A 24457-nucleotide genomic window follows, 5' to 3' on the forward strand; every position below is an offset into this window, starting at 1 on the left:
ATTAACTCTTTCTCTTCATCTCACACTGTTTGTTTCCGTCAAATTTCCTTCAAATCTAAGCAATCTGGAGTCCCACTTTCTGAAAAGGCACATTCCTAGTCCTTTTTAGTGTTAGCATTTTCTCTCTAAAATTATCTTTAATTCATACTGTATATATATCTTGATTGCCAATCAATCAGTCAGCATTTATTGTCTACTATGTGTCAGAATAGGCAATAATGGGAGAAACAGCATGCAAACAAATTAATTTCTAAAGCAACTTGTATTCAGGATAAATAGAAAAATAATTAACAGAGAGAGAGAGAGAGAGAGAGAGAGAGAGAGAGAGAGAGAGAGAACTAGAATGAAGAATGGTTGGGAAAATCCTTCAGTAAATGATGGTATTTTATAAAGAGAATCAGGGAAGTCATAGGGTAGAATTCATGGAGGGACTGTGTCCCAGGTTCAGAGGACAGTTGGTGAAATGCCTGGAATGGAGGGACCACGTATCTTGTTTGTGGAAAAGTCACGAGGCCAGTTTTTCTGAATCAAAAAGTCTGTGACAACTGAATAATGGAAATGTATGAGAGAGTTGAAGTATGAAAAGCTTTGAATGCCAATTAGAGAATTTTTTAATTTTTATTTATTTATTTATTTATTTATTTTTAGGTTTTTGCAGGGCAAATTGGGTTCAGTGACTTGCACAAGGCCACACAGCTAGGTAATTATTAAGTGTCTGAGCCCAGATTTAAACCCAGGTACTCCTGACTCCAAGGCTGGTGCTTTATCCACTATGCCACCTAGCCGCCCCAATTAGAGAATTTTTTAATTGATCCTGAAAGCAAAAGAGAACCATTAGAGTCTATTGAATAATGAAATGTTACAGTTGTTCCAATATTGTCTCTTCTATAAAATTGTGAGCTCCTTGAGAGCCAGGGCTACTTTCCACCATTCCTTGTCTCTCTAGAGCTCTCTACAGACTGTATGGCAACCATTTGGGAGCCATTTGCACCACATTTCCTTTAAGTTTGGGACTATAATCCATAATTAAATATACTTTGCTAGCTGTTTCTGGATCTGGCATGTCAGTTTTTTCCCCTTTGACTCCATTTGGCATCTCAATAACTTTTCAGATGGAGGTGCTTCTGCCAAAGCCACTATTCCCTGGTATGCATCTTCCACATTTAAATAGAAGCTCCTTGAAAGCAGAAACTGTTTGTGATTTTATGTTTTTATCTATAGAGAATAGCAAAATTCATGACACAGAGGAAACAATACTTTATTCATTCATTTATTCAATTCACTCTTCAAGCGAGGAACAAACTATGACTCAGCCTATTTGCTCTTTTATTTTTCTTCTATAGAAATCATTTGTTGGTGACTTATGGTAGAAGCTCATAATAGAGGTTGACATATATTTGAACAGAGATTTCTTTATAACAGAGGCAATGAGAGAATTAATGCAGAAACATAAGATAGAGGAATACTTGGACTTTTCTACTCATTCTCTAATTCTAGAGTATAAACAGTATAAACAGTGATCCAATCCTTAATCTGTTCTGTGGAGCAAGGGAGGAGGGGAAGGGTAGAGAGTTGAATTATTATTCTTGTGATCTCCAATACTGCACTTATATCAATATTTTAACATAAATTTCTACTTTTGCATACTTTTTAGGAATTAAATTAATGTAAAAATTATAATATTTGATAGAATCCAAAAGGAGATAGTTTTATTTGTTAATGGCACAAAGAACAGTTTTTTGCTCTATTTCAGTGGGGTTTTTTGAGATCAATATGATTGAATATGCTTTATTAAGTTCAGTTTATTTTCATACTTAGTTGTAATGGCTGTTTTACTTTAAAACTATACATCACTAAGATACACAGTCCTAAATGAAGGAATTGCATCATTGACTGTGTTTAATAAATCATGTTGCTCATTTTTCAGTCTCATCAACCAGCTATGTAAAGGATTTTGCTGATATCTAGTCAATAAATTTTCATCTTCCTTGATGTCAATCAGTTGTTCATGCATATTAATTAGAAAGTATTGCTCTTTAATATTTTGAGAAGTGGATTAAAAATCCACTGCAATAATTTATTAGAAAAAATTTAAATAAGATCCAACCTCCTGTTTCTAGAATTTTAGTGTACATATACAAGAATATTTATGGGTCTCAAATCAGGATGTGCTGAGTTCAAATCCAGTATTAGTTACTATGTGACCCTGAACAAGTTACTTAACAATCCATTTGCCTCCAGAAAAATTGAGGTAACTAGTTGGCATAGTGACTAGAGCACTTTCACTGGAGTCAGGAGGACCTGAGTTGAGATCCAGCACAGCTGTGTGCCCTTGGGTAAGTCACAACCCTGATTATCTCCAAAATATATGAATAAAGTGAACTTTTGAGGCAATCAGGGTTTAAGTGATTTATCCAAGGCCACAGTCAGTAAGTGTCTGAAGGACATTCTTCTTTCTATTGCGCTAACTGCCCCTCTCCCTTAAAAATAATGATAGTGGGGGCAGTTAGGTGGCAAAGTGGATAAAGCACCGGCTCTGGAGTCAGAAGTACCTGGGTTCAAATCCGGTCTCAGACATTTAATAATTACCTAGAGGCATGGCCTTGAGCAAGCCACTTAACCCATTTGCCTTGCAAAAACCTAAAATAAATAAATAAATAAGCAAGCAAGCAAACAAACAAACAAATAAATGAATGAATGAATGACTAAATAAGCAAGTAAGCAAGTAAATAAATAAATAAATAAATAGATGAATGAATAAATGAATAATGATAGTGGTGATTATATTGACAAATCTGTTTTAAAAAGTTTGTGCTTTGCTAATATTTACCACATCCATTTTTTTATTCTTGGGCAGAGGGGAGGAGTGTAAGGCAGGGTTACACAGCTACTAACTATCTGAACAGATTTAAACTCAGGTCCTCCTTACAATAAGGACTCATGCTCTATTCACTATACCAACAAAATAAGTGCCCTTACATACACAGAGTATGTTCAAAATTGGATTCATTATATTTTACCTAAAACAATTCCTTCTTTTTGATTCCCTATTACTATTGAGGAAACAACCATACTTCTATTTACTCTGTTTCACAACCTACTGGTCATTCTCAGCTCCTCAACTCTCTTATCCAATCTATTGCCAGATTCTGTCAATTCTATCTTCAACATATTTTTCACATATACTCTTTACCTCTTCCAGCATAGAGGCTACCCTGCTGCACACCCTCATTACTTCATACCTGAATTATTGCAATAACCTGCAGAAATTTCCACCATTCCACCATTCCACCATTCCAACTTCTACTCAGCTTCCAAAATGATCTTCCTAGATTACAGATCTGATCATATACTTTCCTCTCTTCAGTTCAGGAAAATCAAATGGTTGCCTATTATCTCAAGGATCAAATATAAAATGCTCTATTTTTAAAACACTTCAAAACCTGCCCCCTTCTGCTTTTCTAGTCATATTGCAACTTATTCTCTTCTATATACTCTATAATCTACCTCACTGAACTCCTTACTATTTGTCACAGAGGAAACTATCACCCAACTTCTGAAATCTAAGCTTGGTTTTAACTACATTGATAATTGTGGTGACTTCATAGTTTCATAAGTTGGTAACTCATGGCACAATAAACACCAAAAAATTTATCATTAACTGTAGGGATACAATTTCTAAATTCAAGTCATTTTCATAATATCCCTGTGGATGAAGGAGGGAGACAGACTGCTAAATGAAACTGATTTGAAGACAGCTATTTTCACCTTTTATTACTATGAAGAACTCAACATAGGAAGTAGAGAATTGTAAATCTGGCCATTTTTTGTTGTTTGCTTGTATTTGGATTATTGTTATTATGGGTATTATCTTCAGTCATTCAAGAATCTTTTAAGCTACTTGTTCATATTGTGAATATTAGTCCAATTGAAACTAGATATAATTGACAAGTTTAGCTAACTGGATACGTATAAACCGGAGTGCATCACAGTTTCCTGAAAATAAATTAAAAAGAGAGGCTATCACTATCAATCCAACTAGGCTTTGAAATTCCTATTCTACCCTCAGGATATCTTGCCCACTATAAGTTACAAATGACCTGACACAATGACTAAATGAAGTTGTAATTCTCTCTCTCTCTCTCTCTCTCTCTCTCTCTCTCTCTCTCTCTCTCCATATATATATGCATACATAGGAGATACACATATAGATATATGCAAATATATGTATATATATATAAACATTAGTAAAGCTTAATTTTTTCAGAAAAAATTAAAAATTAAAATTATGTTTTTCCTCCTTTATCCTGATGGTGTATACTAAACTTCAGAAACTTTTGTTTTAGTTAGCACTTTTTTATTAAAGATTTTATTTATTTTGAGTTTTTCAATTTTTCCCCTAATCTTACTTCTCTTCCCCCACACCCCACAGAGGGCAATTTGCCTGTCTTTACATTGTTTCCATGATATACATTAATCCAAATTGAGTGTGATGAGAGAGAAATCATATCCTTAAGGAAGAAACATAAAGTATAAAAGATAGAAAGATCAGACAATAAGATATCAGTTTTTTCCCTAAATTAAAGGAAATAGTCCTTGAACTTTGTTCAAACTCCACGATTCTTTCTCTGGATACAGATGGTATTCTCCATTGCAGACAGCCCCAAATTGTCCCTGATTGTTGCACTGATGGAATGAGCAAGTCCTTCAAAGTGGATCATCACTCCCATGTTGCTGTTAGGGTATACAGTGCTTTTCTGGTTCTGCTCATCTCACTCAGCATCAGTTCATACAAATCCCTCCAGGCTTCCCTGAATTCCCATCCCTCCTGGTTTCTAATAGAACAATAGTGTTCCATGACATACATATACCACAGTTTGCTAAGCCATGCCCCAATTAATTTCCAATTCTTTGCCACCACAAACAGGAATGCTATGAATATTTTTGTACAAGTCATGTTTTTACCCTTTTTCATCATCTCTTCAGGGTATAGACTAAGTAGTGGTATTGCTGGATCAAAGGGCATACACATTTTTGTTGCCCTTTGGGCGTTACGAATTTCTCTCCAGAAAGGTTGGATGAATTCACAGCTCCATAATGTAATGTAATAGTGTCCCAGATTTCCCACAACCCTTCCAAAAATGATCATTATCCTTTCTGCTCATATTGGTCAGTCTGAGAGGTATGAAGTGGTACCTCAGAGAAGCTTTAATTTGCATTTCTCTAATAAGTAATGATTTAGAGCAATTTTTCATATGACTATGGATTGCTTTGATCTCTTCATCTGTAAATTGCCTTTGCATATTCTTTGACTGTCACTTGGGGAATGACCTTTTTTTTTAAAAATATGACTCAGTTCTCTGTATATTTTAGAAACGAGTCCTTTGTCAGAAACATTAGTTGTAAAGATTGTTTCCGAGTTTACTACATTTCTTTTGATCTTGGTTGTAGTGGTTTTGTCTGTACAAAAGCTTTTTAATTTAATGTAATCGAAATCATCTAGTTTGCTTTTAGTGACATTCTCCATATCTCCCTTAGTTATATACTGCTTCCCTTTTCACAGATCTGACAGGAAAAGTAGTCCTTGATCTTCTAATTTGCTTATAGTTTTGTTTTTTATGTCTAAATCCTGTGTCCATTTGGATCTTATATTGGTATAGAGTGTGATGTGTTGGTCTATAGACCATACCAGTTCCATACTAGTTAGTACTTTTCAAGAATATAACCTAGTTAAAGAAAGCAGGACTGGCTATGGAGTTTGCCTCATTGATGACTCCAAATCTGGAATCTGCTGCTTTGTATCCCTGTCTTAGTTTTTCTGGCTTCCTTCAAGGCTCAAATCTCATCTTCTATGAGAAGATTCTCTTGTTCCCTTTTAATTCTATTTCTTCACTCTGTTCCCTTTTAATTCTATTTCCTTCACTCTATTCCCTTTTGATTCTATTTCCTTCACTCTATTTACTATCACCAATTTATCATATATATAGTTTGTTTCTGCATGGTTGCTTTCATCTCATCTCCCCTAGCAGACTGAGCTCCTTGAAAGAAGGTTGACACCCAGTACTTAGCATGTTGCCTATACAATAGGTGCTTAATAAAAAATCATTTACTCATTGATTGATGAGTTAAAAGAAGGGAGATTTCCTAGATAAGAGGAGCTTCAAATCTAATTTTATACCAGAGGAAGAAAATTTATGGTATACTATCTGGCACCAGCTTTGGTGGTTACCTTCAGAATAATCTCTAATTCAAAGATTCAAAGAGTTGGACATTTAAAGAAGAGAAGACTTCATAAACATTTTTATTTTGGGGAAAAGAAAATGACTCATGCTCCCTGCATCTGAAGAACATGTTGAACCTTTGATGGGTGTCAGGGAGGAAGGGAGAAGAGATTAATACTTTTCTACCCAAGAATTCACCTTCCCTTCTCCCAGACATTTTTCCTATGTATTTCATGGATAAGACAAATTTGAGGGGAATGGGGATATTCCTGTGCAATAATGAAAAAGTGTCTTGATTCTCTGACCTGAATCTAAATCACAATAGCATTAAAGCACTTGCCTAACTATTTAAAAACCAATATAAAATGGAACTGATCAAAATATTGGAGATTAAAGTATTTAATGTATTTCTAAGGGGGACGTTCATGGGTTATTGGATAACTTTATCTATTATCTTCTATCTATTTATGGACTTCTGCATCTTCTCTTGGGAGAAATAAAGGCTTTACTATATGGATACTATCACATTTAGTGTCTCTATATGGGTCAGCAACCCTTTTGTTTATATTTGAAGAAACTTAGACACATATAGATTCTATCCATGCTGCATTTGAAAATTCTTATTTAGTATAATTTGAACTTCTCAGAGCAATGTGATATAAACTCCTGAAAGGGAAGGGTTATTTCATTTTTGTCTTTGACTATCTAGCACCCACCAGAGTGCCTTGCACATATGAGGCATGTAATAGATACTTGTTGAATTGAATTCAATCAAATGAGCATTTAATTCTCTGCTGTGACTGACAAGCTTTACTTGTGATGCAGTACAATTTCTGATTTTGCCAGATCTTTTTTTAACTGCTCTGAAGAAATTGTCAAAAAAAGTCAAATGTCACTCATTTTCCTTCTCATTTCACACATCACTAATGCCAACTGTGGAGCAAAGAAGGAAAAATCTATGGTATAAATGTTTAATTTTTAGGAATCTAAAAATGCAAAAGCTTTCATATTCCCACTTAATAAAAATGAAGAATAAAAATATATTTTTGATTAAAGTTCATTTCTGGAAAGATTAAAAAAAAGAAAAACCCTGGACTTTGGTCCCTTGGTTTTCTTTGGAAGAGAATGTGGGAGGATTCATAATTAGGTCATAGAAATAAAATAATATCTCTTCTGTCAATACAATGTAAACTTGCTGAGAAGCAGGAATTGGTGATTTTTTTTTTTTTTTTTTGTTGCTATCCCTAGTGCATAGCATAATTTCTGGCATATGATAGACATCTAATAAATGCTTGCTAATTGATTGATCTATTCTCATGGTATTGTTCTATTGCTGGCACCCACACACTCCTACCTCTTGTGAAATCCTTGACTCGAAATCCATTTGGTAAAGTAAAAAAATCAGGGAAAATACTTTCTCTGTTATATTTTTCTCTCTTTTGTAGAATAATTCATGGTACTAGTGGTGATTTCTTTTAAATACTACAATCTCTACTTTTTCCAGGTCAACAAAGGGTTGAATTTAAAGAATAAACTTCTAGTAAAAAAAAATTGAAGAAAAATTACAATTTGAACTTAATTTTCTATTCTTACTCTCTCATCTCTTCCTTGTCTTTTGTTGTTGTTTTTTTTTTTTTGCTTGACTCCCTGAACTTAAGGGCAGTCAGTTAACCAATGAAATCTTTGGGAAGATGTGAGTCATGCTGAAGCATCTGCCTATTTCTTCCTTGGTCCTATCAACAATCCAAATATAACTTATTAAAGAAAAGGAAATTATAAATGTAAACATTACTTTTTATCATTTACAAATAATTTCTTTTCTATTTTTCATTATCTCTTCTTTATTGTCATACTCTTTTTTAAAGATGTACTTGAACATTAGCTTATTTGATTCAGATTTTTCTCTTTTCTTTTGTTAAAGAAATGATACAGTGCAAGGAGAGGTTCCTTTGACTCCAATTTGCTTAAATGTCAAATTTGGAAGGGTTCTAGGAAGTCATGTCAAAAGCAGTAATGTCTTCAACAGCATCCTCAATAAAGGTATCATGCAGTTTCCTTTTAAAACCCTTTGAGAAATAAGACAGTACAGTTGAAAGAGAGAAGCGTATAGACCCAAAATATTTGGGTTAAAATCCCAACTACCAGTGTATTATTTTAAATAGCTCACTTATCTCTGTGTCTTAGATTTTCCAAACTAAAATTAGGATGTTGTAATAGATAATCTCTGCATCCCTTTTCCTCTCTAAATCCTGTGATTCCCTCCTCATTCACTCTCAATTGATGAGCAGTCCTGGTTATTAAAATATTTTTCAGTGAAACATTTATGGAAAGATATTGGGAGGAATTCTAAAAAGTGAGAAGGCATATGTAGGGGTTGCATCATACATTTGCAGGGGGAAATTCACCAAGATGAGACTATATCCAACAAAATGTAATAGTTTTACTGTGAATACAGTAAAATATGCTATTGTATACATCTTTTAAAAGTTTTAGGCTAATGAGAATATAGAAGTGCTTTTCCCATAAATTATTGCCGACAGTTGAGGTGATTAAAGCGCCTACATTGATTGCAGGCATTAATCTCCACAACTTTCCTCAAATCTAATTTAATTACACACAGGTGTACATTTCTTTTTAATTTATTAGCTTTGTCAGTAACCAAGTTTCACTATTTGATAGTGCTGTTTAGGAATATTGAAAAAATTTCTCTTAATATGTACCCTGCCCAACTCACACTACAGATAAAAATGTTGGCTTTCTTTGGGATTATTGTGAATTTAACATTATGCTAATGGAGTATTTATATAAGGGGGGAAAAGTGTTAAGCATCTAAGACCGCTGAAGATAGTAAAAATAAATAGATTGTGGAGTAGCACACTAAATGATAAATAAAATGTATAATATTTAATAGCCCTCCCGCCCAAGAAAAAGACAATCACTCAGCAAGCATATAGTATCTGTGCTAGGTGTTGGAGATACATATACAAAAAGAGGAGGAGAAGATCTTTGCCTTTCCTATCATATTGCATTTATTTTCTGGGTTTGTTTCTGAGCATGATTAAGTGGGATCCTTACCAAACTAAGTTGAAAGACATATTCTGCTTCCTTATAGAAGACAGAGACAAATAGACACATAAACACACACATACACTCATTTAGATATATCTCTCTACATATATATATATATATATATATGTATGTATGGAGATATATCTCTATGTGTACATATGTAAGACTCCATATGACTCAACCTGAAGTTAGATTATTAAAAAAAAAACTTTTCACACCCATGGTATGATAGATTCAGGGATGAAAAGGAACCTAAAAGTAAAATAGTCCAAACTTTTATATTGCATGTGTAAAGAAACTGAGTTCCAAGGGAGTTTCAGTCATTTGCTCAAGGATATGCAGGTAATTGGCAAAAGATTTTTGGATTTAGATTCAAGGTTATGTGACTCCAAATCAAGTAGTCTTTCTACTCTTCTATGCTTCCTCCAAAAGATGCAGACTGTTCTGTATTGAACTGTGTTGTTTTATATGTGTGTATATGCATGCAAACCAATCTCCAGAACTTTGACTATACCACCAACTCCCTGAAAATTACTTTATTTTCTAGGGAGACAGCAAAGTGCCAGTTCAGATGTATAGTACAAGACCAAATTTGACAAGGGGAATACTCATCAAAGTCTACATACAAGGATCACTTAATGGACAATGGCAGTAAAACCTTGTTCTGGGACAATACCAGAGGTAGGGGTTATGTGCCTTGACAGAATTTATTACCTATTCCTTTATTTTTTTAATTTTATTTTTGTTTTTTAATTTTTTAATTTTTTTGTTTCAAGGCAATGGGGTTAAGTGGCTTGCCCAAGGCCAAACAGCTAGGTACTTATTAAGTGTCTGATGCCAGATTTGAATTCAGGTCCTCCTGACTCCAGAGGTGGTGTTCTATCCATTGTGCCAGCTAGCTAACTCTGCTTATTCCTTTATGTATACAACACAGAACTGATTCCATGGATCTACACTAGGACTTTCCTAAATATATACAAAACAGGGATGATTCTGGGATTCTCTTTTTTATGATCATTAGAATTTAGTAAACAACTTATGATGAATGCCATTTGTAGCTTCCTTAAACTTCCTTTGAGTTAGACATAGAGTAACACAATTCTCTCAGTTATGCTATCAACTCTCTAGGTTACCTAGGAGCTCAAATAGCCACTCACTATATCATTACTTTATTATCGTTACTGTTTAGTCATTCTTTAGCCCTTTCTGACTGTGGCACCTTTGAATTTTTGGCAATATCTATGGCAAAGATACTGGAGTGGTCTATCATTTCCTTCTCCATATCATTTTACAGTTAGAAAAACTGAGGCAATGAGGGTCACAAAGCTAGTAAGTGTCTGAGAGCTGATTTGAACTTGGGTTTTCTTAACTCCACGTTTGATGCTCTGTTCATTGCACAATCTAGTTGCCCCAAAAGCATTTTGACAGACCAACATAGGATTGTGTCAACAATAACAGACCACTACTTTCCAATGGTTCAAAGTTTCCCACTTATTACCAGGTTTGATGCTGTGGTCTTGAGGTGATTGACCCTTCATTCAATCTTGATTTTATAGAAGGAGAGAGATAAGCAGACTTAACATGCTTGAGGATTGATAACAGGTTTCCTTCTTTTTCATTGTACAATTATTTGTTGACTGATGTATGAAATTGAAGCTGAATTGACAGAGCACTGATTTTGGATTAAGATCACCTGGGTTAAATTTCTGCAAGGGACATTTCTTTCTTTTTTATTTATTACTTTTTAAATTGCATATGAAAAATTTTTAATATTTTTTTCAAAAAATTTTGAGTTCCACATTTTCTCCCTTCCTCTTCTCTCTCCTCTTTGAAAAGGTAAAATATTTGCTATAAATAATATATGTGATAACAAGTAAAATATATTTTCATAATAGTTGTTTCAAAAAGAAAACCTCAATGAAAAATAAATTTTGAAAAAGTACCCTTCAGTATGTGTTAAGATACCATTTCTTTTTCTGGGAGGTTTCAATATTTTTTCCTTCATAAATTCTTCAGATTTTTCTTGGATCATTTTATTTATCACAATACCTAAATATTTCACAGATGCTTAGCATGGAATAATTTATTAGTATGCACAACATTCTTCTGGTTCTACTTGCTGGTTTTATACCAGTTCAAATCTGTCTTCCCAGTTTCTGAAATGATCCCACTCATTGTTTCTTATAGCATGATAATATTTGATCACAATGATATACCACAACTTATTTAGCCATTCTCTAATTGATTTTTATCTTCTCAATTTACAATTCTTTTTTACTACAAAAGGAGCTTCTCTAAGCATTTTTAAATAAATATTGTAAAAATAAAAAAAATATTTAAGTATCTTGTCCCTTTCCCTTTTTATATGATCTCTTTGGAACACAGCCCTATTAATGCTATTGCTGGATCAAAGGATGAATAGAATTTTATAGCCCTTTAACATAGTTTCAAATTGATTTTCAGAATGGTTAGATCAGTTCAGAATTCAGTTGGTGTCCCTATTTTTCTCCATTCCCTGTAGGATTTGTCATTTTCTCCTTTTTTTTGTCTTTTAAGTCAGTCTCATAAGTATGAACTGATATCTCAAAGTTGTTTTAATTTGCATTTCTCTTTTCAATAGTTGTTTAAAGCATTTTTTTCATATGGCTATAGACAACTTAGAGTATTTGTTCTTGCAGTTGAATTTTACTATTACTTTTTCCTAGACCCTTAAAGAAATGTTTTGATAGGTTGATTAGTATAACACTAAAAAAGTAAATTCTTTTAGGTAGATTGTAATTTTATTATATTGCTCTCAGCTTAGCCAGAGCAATGAAAATTTCTTCAGTTATTTAGATATGACTTTATTTGTATGAAAAGTGTTTTGTAATTATCTCTATATTGTTCCTAGGTTTATCTTGACTCCTACATACCTCATATTGTCTGCTATTATTCTATTTTTATTATTTCTTATTTTGTTAAAAAGTTTTATTTTCCCAGATTAAATGTTAAAATAATTTTTAATATTTAAGCTTTAAGTTCCAAATTTTATCCCTCTTTTCCTGCCTTCCCTTCCCCATCCCTGAAACAAGAAGGCAAAAAAAAAGGAAGGAAGAGAGGGAGAGTAAAGGGAGGCAGAGAGAAAGAGGAGGGAGGGGGAGAATGTTTCAGCCTGCATTCAGACAATAACAGTTCTTTCTCTGGAGATAGATAATATTCTTCAAAATGAGTCCTTTGGAAATGACTTGGGTCTTTGGTATTGCTGAGAATAGCTATAGTTATTGATAGTTCTTCATTGTACAATATCCCTGTTATTATGTGCAATATTCTCAAAGTTCTGCTCACTTCACATTGGATCAGTTTATATAAATGTTTTCATGTTTTTCTGAAACCATTCCGGTAGATATTTCAAATAGAATTCCTTGTTTTATTTCTCTGTTGGTAATATAGTGATGCCTCAAAATTTGTCATTAATTCCTTCCAGAACTATTGATGAGTGATGAAACTGGCCAATAATGAAAGTATTTTTCTCATAAGAAATGATGCAATTATAAATAATTTAAAAAAAGAAATAATTCAAGAAAGTTCCCCAGAACTTTCAAATTTTACTGGGCTAATATTAAGTAGTGAGGTTGTTTTGCTATACAAAACCTAAAAAACTAAATAATTGACTAAAAAAGTAATTAATTACATAAAAATAAAATTGAATTTAACTTCACTTTACCTGTACTGAGAGGATTTTCTGGAATATTGGGTTGTTATTTATCCTTTGCTCTCAAAGAGAATATGACATCAGGGAAGTAATGAGATGACATGTAATTGAATTGGATATAAGTGAGGTGCTGCTATGCAAAGTCACCAGTCTTACTTCCTTTTCCAGAGTCATCTAGGTTCAGTGGTCAGATATGGATCAGGAAAACTGGAGATGGCCTTAGGTACAATAGGACACCTAGACCTTTTAAAGCTAAGGTTGCACAGTCTGAGGCAAAGCCTATTCAGTGATTAAGGCTAGGTAAGAGAGATATGAGGCAAAGAGGCCAAGATAGGCTACTTTTCCTTAATCCAAATAAATAAATAAATAAAAAGAGAGGGCAAGACCCTAAGGACTTTTCAGTGTAGTAGACTTAAAGCAAAGATTAACTTCTTCTGTATAATTTTAAAAAAATCAATCTGGAAGGGGAGGTCTTCAGGGTTTCTGGCCCAAACAGAAATAATTGCTATCTGCATTCACTCTGAACCAATCAAGACTTAAAGAGGAAGTGGGCTTAGCCTGGGTTTGCAGTTTTCCAGAGCTACCTACTGACTGACAGTTGACCTTTGTTTTATCTAGAGAGAGGTGCTTAGTGTTGAAAGCAACAAGTGACAAAGCATTTTCTCTTGCAGGGGTGGCATTGTGACTCATACAGATTTTAACAACTGGGACACATCTCAAGTAAGCGTGGATTGCTGAAACAGCTTTTCCTTGTCAAAATGCATCTAGTAAGGAGTTTGACAAGTTATGAAGCCCATGACTATTGTGTTTCCACTGTGTATAGAAATGCATTTCTGTGGATTTATTTCATATTCTCCAACTTTGCTGAAGAACATATATAAGAGATAATTTTTATAAAGTATATCAGATTCTGGTGAGTTGGGGTTTTTTGGTTTGTTTGTTTTGTTTTGTTTTGTTTTCCTTCCTCTGGATGGGGATAGCTTTGTCCATAGCTGGTCTAAAACAGTTGTCCTAGCTCTCTAAACTTTCTTCATCTATTTTTCCAAACAGTTTACATATTATTGCAATTAATTGTTCTTTAGATGTTTGGGAGAATTCATTTGTAAATTTAATCCTGAGGAACTTTTTTTTAGGGAATTCATTGATGACTTGTTAAATTTCTCTTCCTAAATATGTTTTTTAAGCATTCTATTTGCACTTCTGTTAATCTAGGCAATTTATATTTTTGTAAATATTCATATATTTCAATTGCAGTGCTAGATTTATTGAAAATTAATTGGGAATAAATAGCTCCTAATAATAGCTTTAATTTATCTTATTGGTTCTGACCTTTCCCTTTCAATTTTGATACTAGAAATTTGGTATTCTTTCTTATTTTTAATCAACCAATGGCTTATTATTTTTCTTCATAAAATTATCTACTAATTTATTTTATTAGTTCAAGAATTCTCTTATTTCCAATTTTATTAATCTTTCATTTGGTTTTCAGAATTTCCAATTTGTGGCATAATTGGAGATTTTAAATTTATTCTTTGTCTAGCTTTAGCTAGCCTACTCTAATGATCTTCTCTTTACGTTATGCAAACATTCAGTGAAATAAATTTTCCACCAGGTACTATTTTTGCTGCATTCCATAAATTTTGGATTTTATGATTTGTTTTTTTATCTACTCATTTTTGAAAATTGGATTATTTAGTTGCTAATTTATTTTAAATTTCTCTTTCAAAAATCTTTTTTTTGAAAGCAATTTTCTCCAAAGCATTATCCTATTTAACATCCCTAAAAGTTAATTCATCTCCTTAACTTCTTTATTGTTTAGCTTTTGGTTAGGTTTATCTACTTTTGGGAGAGGAAAGTTGAGGTTTCCCACTAGAATGGGAGTGGCCTTGATATCAGAAGGGCAGGAGTTCAAATCCAGCCTTACACATTTGCTAGCTGTCTGACCTTGGGCAAGTCAATTGACCCTGATGGCCTCCTAACCAGGGTTATCTAAAGTCATTCTGCTTCAGATATGGCCAGTGGACCTAGATGACTCTGGAGGAGAAGGTGAACCTGGTGTTTTAGTACAACACCCCCTCATTCAGCTTCAATGGACGCATTCTTCAAAAATGAAGCATAAACACTATTTTTCTGTTTGTCCTATAACTCAATTGTCTTTTCCTTTAAAAATTAGGTTTGAGGCAGCTAGCAAATGCAGTGGGTAGAGCAGTGGTCCTGGAGTCAGGAGGATCTGAGTTCAAAATCCAGCCTTAGACATTTAATACTTTCTTAACTGAGACCTTGGGAAAATCACTTTATCCCATTATCTTGCAAAAAAAAAAAGAATTTGGTTTAGTATATATATGCTTAATATTGATATCACTTTATAGCCTATGGTTCCTTTTAGCAAAATATAGTTTCCCTGTTCATTTCTTTTAATTTGGTTTTCTTTTTCTTTGTCTAAGAAGTTACTACTTTGCTGCTTTTTAAAAAAAAATTCTCAGTTGAAGTACAATATATTATGTTCTAATCCCTTATTTAAACTTCTGTGCATCTCTGTTTCAAGTGTATTCTTTTAAAAACCCAGCAAAATCTCCAATTTACATTGGAGTCTGAGTTTTAATCTCTTCTACTATTTGCTTCTGTTTTATGAATGAGTTCATATTCACTTTTTCAAATATGATTACTAAATATATATTCATTTGTAACTTATTTTTTGTCTTTGGATTCCCTCCTCCCTTTCTCTACTGATTGTGATGGTATATTATTTGCCAAAAGAACAAGCAGAATAGTCTCAGAAAAACCAGGAAAGACTTACACGAATTGATACAAAGTGAAATGCACAGTGTACAAAGTAACAGCAATGTTGTAAAATGATAAGTAATAAATGACTTAGCTTTTCTCAGCAATGCAATGATCCAAGATAACTCTAAAGGATTTGTAATGAAAAATGCTATCCATCCCCAGAAAACAAACAGATGGTGTCTGAATATAGATTGAAGCATGCTTTTTCTTTTACTTTATTTTTCTTGAGGTTTATTTTTGGCAGGGGGGGTCTTTTTTTCTCTGCATTATTATTGTAGAAGTGTTTTGTGTGACTAAAATTTATTGCATATATCAAATTTCTTATGTTCTCAATAAGGGGAATTAGGTAGGGGGGGGAAAGGAGAGAATTTAGAACTCAAAGTTTTAAAAATGAATGTTAAAACTATTTTTGTATTGAGCTGAGGAAAATAAGATACTAAAACATAGGGTATATATAGTTGGGTTTCAAATTTTCTTCCTCCCCACTGACTGACAAGATCAGCAACATAATACCTATTATACATGTGAAATCCTGCAAAATATATTTCCATATTAACTAAGAAAATTAAAGAAAATTTTAAGTAAAGTAAAATAAAAGTTAAGAAAATAGCAAAAGAGGTAAAGTGAGAAAATTGTTCTTCAATTTACACTCAGGATTCATCAATTCTCTCTCTGGAGGTAGATAGCAATTTTGATCATGAGTCCTTCTGAATTGTTTTGCAGCCTTATAATGCTCAGAACAGCTAAGTCTTTTATAATCAATCATTACTATAGCATTGCTTTTACTATGTAACTGATTTCTTGATTCTCTTCCCTGCACTTTGTATCATTTCATATAAGTCTTCCTTAGTTTCTCTGAAGGCATCCTGGTCTTTATTTTTATTACACAATAGCATTCCATAACAATCATATACCACAACTTATTCAGTCATTTCCCAATGATGGACAACCCCCCCAATTTCAAATCTTTTGTTATCTCAAAAAGAACTGAATATTGATATATGTATGTGATTTTTCCTTTTCCTTTTCCTTTTTTTTTTGATTCTTGTGTAATGAAGTTCTATCAGAGGTCAAATGAGTCAAAGATGATCATATGCATAGTTTTGGACCACAGTTCTAAATTATTCTCCAGAATGGTTACACCACTTCACAATAGCCACAGTTAAGTAGTGTCCCAATTTTATTTTTTGCATTACCTCCAAAAAGAGCATGAAATTTAATGGGAATTTAAATGCTTGTAAGATAAGGCTAAAAGTAAGAGCAAAACCCAAATGTGGCACTTGAATTCCAAAGGAAGTTTGATCTATTTCACAGACATGACTGTACTAAATGATAATGATTGACATTGATATAGTACTTTATGATTTACAAAATATTTTATATATAATACCTCAGTGAAGAGTAAAATTCAGTTGAAAAACTTATATTTTAAGATAAGGATGGGCACTGCTAATGGAATATGAACTGGGGCCGTATTTGAATATGAGGAGATAAGTTGATTTAAACTGGAAGAGAACTCAGAGACCGTTGAGCACAATACGCTTATGCTATGAATGGGGAAACCAAGGCACAGAGAGGATTAAACAATAGCCAAGATTATAAAACTAGGAAATTTCTATTTTTTTTTACTTTTTAACTTTTTTTAATTTAAGGCAATGGGGTTAAGTGACTTGCCCAAGGTCACACAGCTATGTGTCTGGGGCAGGATTTGAACTCAGGTAATCCTGACTCCAGGGCCAGTGCTCTATCCACTGCACTACCCAGCTGGCCCCAAAATGAACTTCTAATGGGATCAGCTCTACAATTCAGGGGAAGAAGAGGAACTGCTGTAGTATTATGAGATTGCAGATTTAGAGTAAAAGTCAACTCACAATCAACTCATATCCATTTTAATATATTTTATAACAACCAGGGAAGATATCAGCCACTAAATTTTTCCTCTGATGCCTCACCACAGTAAAGTCTTTTTTTAATTCCTTTTTTCCCCAAAACTAGTAAATTTCTAAGAGAAATATTTGAATTCAGTCTTTATGCCTTAGAATCAAATATCATTATACCACTGATATTTAGCTTAGGATTATATCCATATATATCTTTTAATAGCCATAACCTTAAAACATAGACCTAATTTTCTTTTTTTGTTTTTTTTGGTTTTTTTGCAAGGCAATGGGGGTTAAGTGGCTTGCCCAAGGCCACACAGCTAGGTAATTATTAAGTGTCTGAGACCGGATTTGAACTCAGGTACTCCTGACTCCAGGGCCGGTGCTCTATCCACTGCGCCACCTAGCCATCCCCAACCTAATTTTCTAATATCATTTTTAAAATTTTCTTTTCTTACTAAAAGTATAGTGGAGTTATGTAGGTTCATTACCTAATTCTATATTCTGCCTCCCCAAAAACTCTAAATTTAAAGATTAAACCAAATGGAAATACAGAAACATGTTGAAAGCATTATTAGGCTACAGGATTTTACAAATGAGTAACTGCACAGTACAGGGTGTAATGTTATAAAAGAAAACTAGGACTAGAAAAAAAAGTCATTTAGCAAGAGTGATATATATAAATAAATGATGAACTGCTTAGAAAACCAGCAAATACTGTATGCTTCACTGGAATTTACTTATTTAAGGACTGAGAACATCAAAGAAAAGTTAAGGAAATTAAAAAAAGGCCTTCAAACATTATGTTTAAAATAATGAAAAATAGATTCACTTCTTGATACAAATATAACTAAATTGTTTTCCTTTCTTTCCCTTAGGAATTTTTGATGGAGGTTAGTTTTTCTTTGTGGTGAAGAGGGCAATATGGGTTTACAAAGGAATGGGGAGAAATTTGATCATTGAAACTTTTTTTAAAATAACTTGAATAGGAGTGGCTAGGTGGCGCAGTGGATAGAACACCGGCCCTGGAGTCAGGAGTACCTGGGTTCAAATTTGGTCTCAGACACTTAATAATTACCTAGCTGTGTTGCCTTGGGCAAGCCACTTAACCCCATTTGCCTTGCAAAAAAAAATAACCCTTAAAAATGAATTGAATAGGGGAAATTTGGAAGGAGAGACAAACAGAAGAGTTTTGTAAGTATCATGTGAAATCTGTCTATCTACTTATGTCTAGACTTATCCATCTATAAAAGTAAAACAGTATAGGATGAAGATTTGAGGTGCCATATATAATCTTTGGGTTCTATTGTGATTATTAAGACTTTGGGGTATTTAAGATCACAATAAAATTCAAATGCAAACAAGATATATATATTTCACTTGTTTTTTTTTTCTGACTGGAACTGAAAGTTAAGAGAATTAAGAAAATTCATCAAAGTGTAGTTGGTCCAATCATGTCATAGCAGTCACTGATGCAGAAGGTTGCAAACCTATTTAGTTACCATTGTTCACACACCATTCTCCTGCATAAAATTACTGAGCTTCCAGTGATTTCCCTGTTTTTACTGTTTATTGGTCTACTGAGTAAAGCATTTAGAGTTGCAGCATATTTCATCTCTGAAATATATGCATACTGTAGTTAGAGCAAGTGAAAATGGAAATGATTTTAGGCATTGATTATTTCCATGCTTGAAAGGATGGTGCACAGGAAGAAAACATACTGTCCCTCCCAATCAGGGTGAAAAATAGTACCCACATTCACTCACCAGCTCCAGTTCTTTTCTCTGGATCACTTCATAAAATCTGGCTTAGTGAAATCACTGAAATGACAGAGGAATGAATCTTATTCCTGGCACTGATTTCATCCCACCAGCCTTCAGAAACAGTGCATAGTAAAATGACTTCAAATAAACATCTGTTAAAAGACGACTTTAAAAAAAAGAATTAATGGGTTCACTCATGAACAAGAGAAATGTATGGGGCTAGCAATTTTTATTCAGTTGTTTAAGTGAGGGTAGCCAAATCAATTTGCTCCCCATCACCAATGGATGTCATTGTTATACATAATGAAACCCCCATTTTAAATACATGCTAAAGAAATCAACCTGCTTCAGAAGCAATTACCCTTCATATCGTTATTTGGGATGTAAGAGGTTCCCACTGTCAATTTGTATTATTCTTTCTGTCAAGTGATAAGGACAATAGATTGGGTTTCCTGAGAAGCAATGATAGGAGATTTAATTATGGTTTCAAATGAATGTATGATTGCATGCCCAATATCATGCCAACTCTGTAGAGAAGGAAAGAGAATTATTCTAAAGAATTACCTGGAAAGGGAAGCTGTTGAAGCTTTCATTTTGGAAAGCTAGTGTTATCAAGGTAAAACACCTGAAATTGGAAAGTTATCCATTCATTGTTTTCCTTTAATTTTTTTTAAACACATTCATTTCAAATGCATGTCAATTGCTTGCTTTGGTACTCTGATTCTTCTGATTATTTTGTTTTGTTTTGTTCTAGTTGATATGCATAGCGGGTGAAAGCAGAATGCCATACAAGGCAAAACAGTAATCCTTGAGGAGAAGTACAAGGGATATTAGCAAATAAAATTATAAATGAGTAGAAAGAAATTTTAAAAAATGAGCTGGTCATAAACTGAGAGCAAACTCTAATGGACAGCCCAGAAGCAATGACAGGAGATCATGAGTAATGGTCAAGAGATCATTGGATGCTCTTCCCCACCTCTGTTTCATTGATGGAATCCTATAAAACTTTCACAGAATAGATAGGTATGAAAATAAGAGCACTCTGGGTCATCTTGAACAGCTGGCAAGAAATCATTGTTAAAATTTTAGTGTGATAATTTATACCTTGGAAATCCACAATCTCAACAAATCAAGAGTTGATTTTTTTGTTCTTCTGGTAACTAAGATTGAAGGAATTGATAGAGCAAACTACTGGTAATGCAGATTAAACTTAAAAATATGACACATTCTACTTTTTAAATTTTATTTTAAGGAAATAATTGGTTACTAAATTGTCAGTTTATTTGTATATCATTGGAAGGAACTTTAATTTTGAAGTGATTCCAAACACTTATTTAGAATGCTTTGAGTTTTTTTTTCTCCCTTTTTGCGGGGGTAAGTAGGTGGGAGCAAGAGTGGGAACATGAATTACTTAAACAATCTTTTTTAATTTAAAATCCATAATAGCAAGGTATATCAAACTGTTTGGAATCTTAACAATCACCTTTTTATCTCACACCTTCAGAGCAAATACAGGAAGAACAGCACTGCTGCCCTCCAGGGCCCAGAAATACTCTCTGCTGACTGCCAAAGAGATGAACATTCAAACGGAAAGTAGAGCTTTTTGAACCTTGAACTTTCTGCTAAAGCATTTGACAAGAGTACTAAATCTGGTGATAGCCTCTGATTTATCCCATTATGTGGATATAAGTCCCTTAAGCATAGAACTAAAACCACCAATTCATTTGCCATAGACCTTTGGACAGTGACCAGATGGTTATCCAATTCAGTTACTATACAGCTCCATTTGAACTGACATGGGTGTGAAAAACTTGGTATCATATTTCCCTATACCATATGGTTCTCTTTTGTTAATTTTCTTAATAATTTATACAATATTAATCTAATTACATTTAATTTGATATTTAGGAATAACGACAGGATATAACTGGACTCAATATACCTTATCCCTTCTTTACATACTCTTATTTTCATTTAAGCAAGAGTGATATAGTTGAAAGGATACTGAATGAAGAGTTGTATGTTCAATGCTTGTACCTCATTCCAACATTTAATTGATTTCCAGAATGAAAAAAGAATATTAAAGACATTTTGGGGGCAGATTTGCTACTTCTTCTGGATTTTTTTTTTCTCCTTTCTATGAAACATAAGAAAGTCTTAGATTGATTCATTATTTGTAAGCTTGCTATTTACTGTATTGAGTTCTCTACTCCACTGGTTAAAATATTGAACTGTTACCAATAAACCCCAATATTTAGGGGGGGGGAATCTAGAGAATAAAAGCATGACTGAGGGAAAAAGGGGGGAGGGGGAAGATGAGCATTAACAAACTGAAAGCTTTCACAAACAGAGCAAAAGAGAGCTATAACTAGAATGGTGAAGTTCCTGGATACCATGCCATCAAAGGACTGTTAAAATGATAAAACTGCACGTGAATATAATATTTGAGATTGGAATGGATTTAAGGATGGTGCCTATTTCTAATTTCCTAATGGTTTTCATGAAAAGGATTAAACTTATTCTATTTTTATCTCAGAGGGCTAACCTAGGAACAATGAGTCAAAAAGCAAAGAGATATGTGGAATTGATATAAAGAAGAACTTCCTTGCAAATGAAACTACCAAAAAGTAGAATAGACTGCTCTTAGAGTATGTAAATGTCCTTCATTCTGGAAAAAAGACCATGACATCAAGGAGGTGATACACATGAATTGGATTTGAGTGAGGGGGGTACTGTGATAAGTCACCAACCTCACCTTTTCCTCCAAAGTTATCAGTGATCAGATATGAATCAAGATAACTGGAGCTGGCCCTGAATGCAAGGAAATCAGAGTTAAGTGAACTGTCAAAGGTCACACAGCTAGTAAGTGACAAGTGTCTGAGATTAGATTCAAATTCCTGTCCTCCGCCCAACCCAAGGGCTGGTACTCTAATCACTTTGGCACCTAGCTGCCCTTCACTCAGTGGACCATGGATAGCCGACCCCCTCAACTTCTACCCTCACCGGGGGCTGCTGGGGGCCAGGGCTCAGGATGGAAGGTCATTCATCATGGAGATCAGAGAACAACCATAAAGGGGGATGGCCTCTCACCTGTAGTGCAGCATATAGTAGTGGAGTACCTGATGCTAAATAATTCATAGATAGCCTGCTTCTGGGTCAGGGTTCTGTGTATAGCAGATCAACTCACTCTCTCTGATCTATGGAAAATCAACCTTTCAGGGGGTGGAGCCAAGATGGCAGCAGGACAACAGCCTCTCTAAGGTGCTCTCTACAAAATATTTCAAAAACCTTAAAATTATGACTCTAAAACTAAATTTTCAAGAGGCAGAACACACAGAAAGATCCAGGAAGGTAATTCTCCAGCCCAAGGTAACCTGGAGCCAAGATAATGACAGGAGAAGATCCTCACCTAGATGTTCTCTCCAAAATATTTCAAAAATCTTAAAATTTTGACTCTTACTAAATTTTTGAGAGACAGAACCCACAGAAAGATCCAGTGAGGCAATTCTCCAGACCAAGGTAACTTGGAAAATAGTGGAAAGGCTCTGCTCCAAGGGGTTAGAGGGGCAGCCCACCAGAGTGAAAAAACTTCAGCCTCCTGGAGGCAGCCCCAGGGTGCCTGGAAGCCTCTGCTCATAGCAGCAGGAGCAGTTTCCTGACCCACAACCTGAGGAATACCGGACACAACTTGGGTGAACAGTTGGGGGGGGGGGGACCTTTCCCAAAGCAAGCACACGAAGACCAGGCCATCGGGGCGGTTGCCCCAGTCAGTGCAGTCACCACAGTGGCAGTGGCCCTGACATCCCAGATCCAGGAAGGGTAAATTATGAGGGACTTAATGACAATGAACTGCATGTATTACTGCATAGAAAAAATGATACTGATAATACTCATATGAGACCTCTCATTTAATAGAGCAGGTAAAAGGAGCTTATATAGAAAAAGCACAGGAGAGAGCTGAATTTGAAAATATAATATGTTGCAAAAAATGGAGTCAATGGCTAAAAAGGAAACATACTGGGAGTAAGAGAAGGGAGAGGTGGAATGGGCTAAGATATTTCATATAAAAGATTTTTTTTTATTTTACTGCAATGAGCTATTGCAATGATATGGAATAGGGGAAGGCAAGGGAACCTTCACTCTCAGCAGAAATGGCTCAGAGTGGAAAGAGCATACACACTCAATATGATAAAGACATTTAGAGTAAAAAGGAGAGAAGGGGGAAAGGGGGGAGGAGGGGATGTGGGTGAAGGAGGAGAGGGTGGATCATAGGAGAGAATAGTCAGATATAACACATTTTCTTTTTTACTTCTTGCAAGAGGCTGGGATTAGGTGGCCTGTCCAGGACCATGGGGCCGGGTGGTTGTTGGGTCTCCGGGGTGGTATGTGGGCTCAGGGTCTCTTGGCCCCCAGACTGGTGGTCAGTCTGCTGCACCACTCAGCTACTCTATAGAACATTTTAGTAGAGGGACAGAGTGAAAGGAGAGAGAAAATAAAATATAAGGTACTGGAGAGGTATGGACAGAGAGAACTACAATCAACAACAACCGTGGAAAAATATGGAAGTAATTTTTGTGATGGATTTATCATAAAGAATGTGATCCACCTGAGACAGAGTTGGTGGTATCAGATCACAAACTGAAACACGTTTTTTTCTCTTTCTTTTACATTATTTCTCATGAGGTCTATATTTTTTGGGGGGTGGGTATTATGTTCCCTTAAGCAAGAATATTTTAGTAATGTATAAAAATAAACATCACTTGTACAAAAATAAAAATGTTAATTTAAAAAAAAGAAAGAAAACAGTGAGAAGGCTCCATTCCACAGGGTTTGAAGGACAGTGGTTTGAGTACCAAGCACAACTTGGAAAATCAGCAGGCAGACCTCTGCCAGAGCACTAAGCCCAGGCCCACATGGCCCTCCTAAGTGTGACTGCAGCCCTCAGCACAGCCCAGATCCCAGGAAACTGAAGCAGGCCTGTGGAGCCACCCAGCAGGAGCCACCCAACATTTATTCCCTGAGTGCTTAGGCCACAGAAGGTAAGGGAGG

The sequence above is a fragment of the Macrotis lagotis genome, chromosome 8 (assembly GCF_037893015.1).
Source record: "Macrotis lagotis isolate mMagLag1 chromosome 8, bilby.v1.9.chrom.fasta, whole genome shotgun sequence".
Lineage (NCBI taxonomy): Eukaryota > Metazoa > Chordata > Mammalia > Peramelemorphia > Peramelidae > Macrotis > Macrotis lagotis.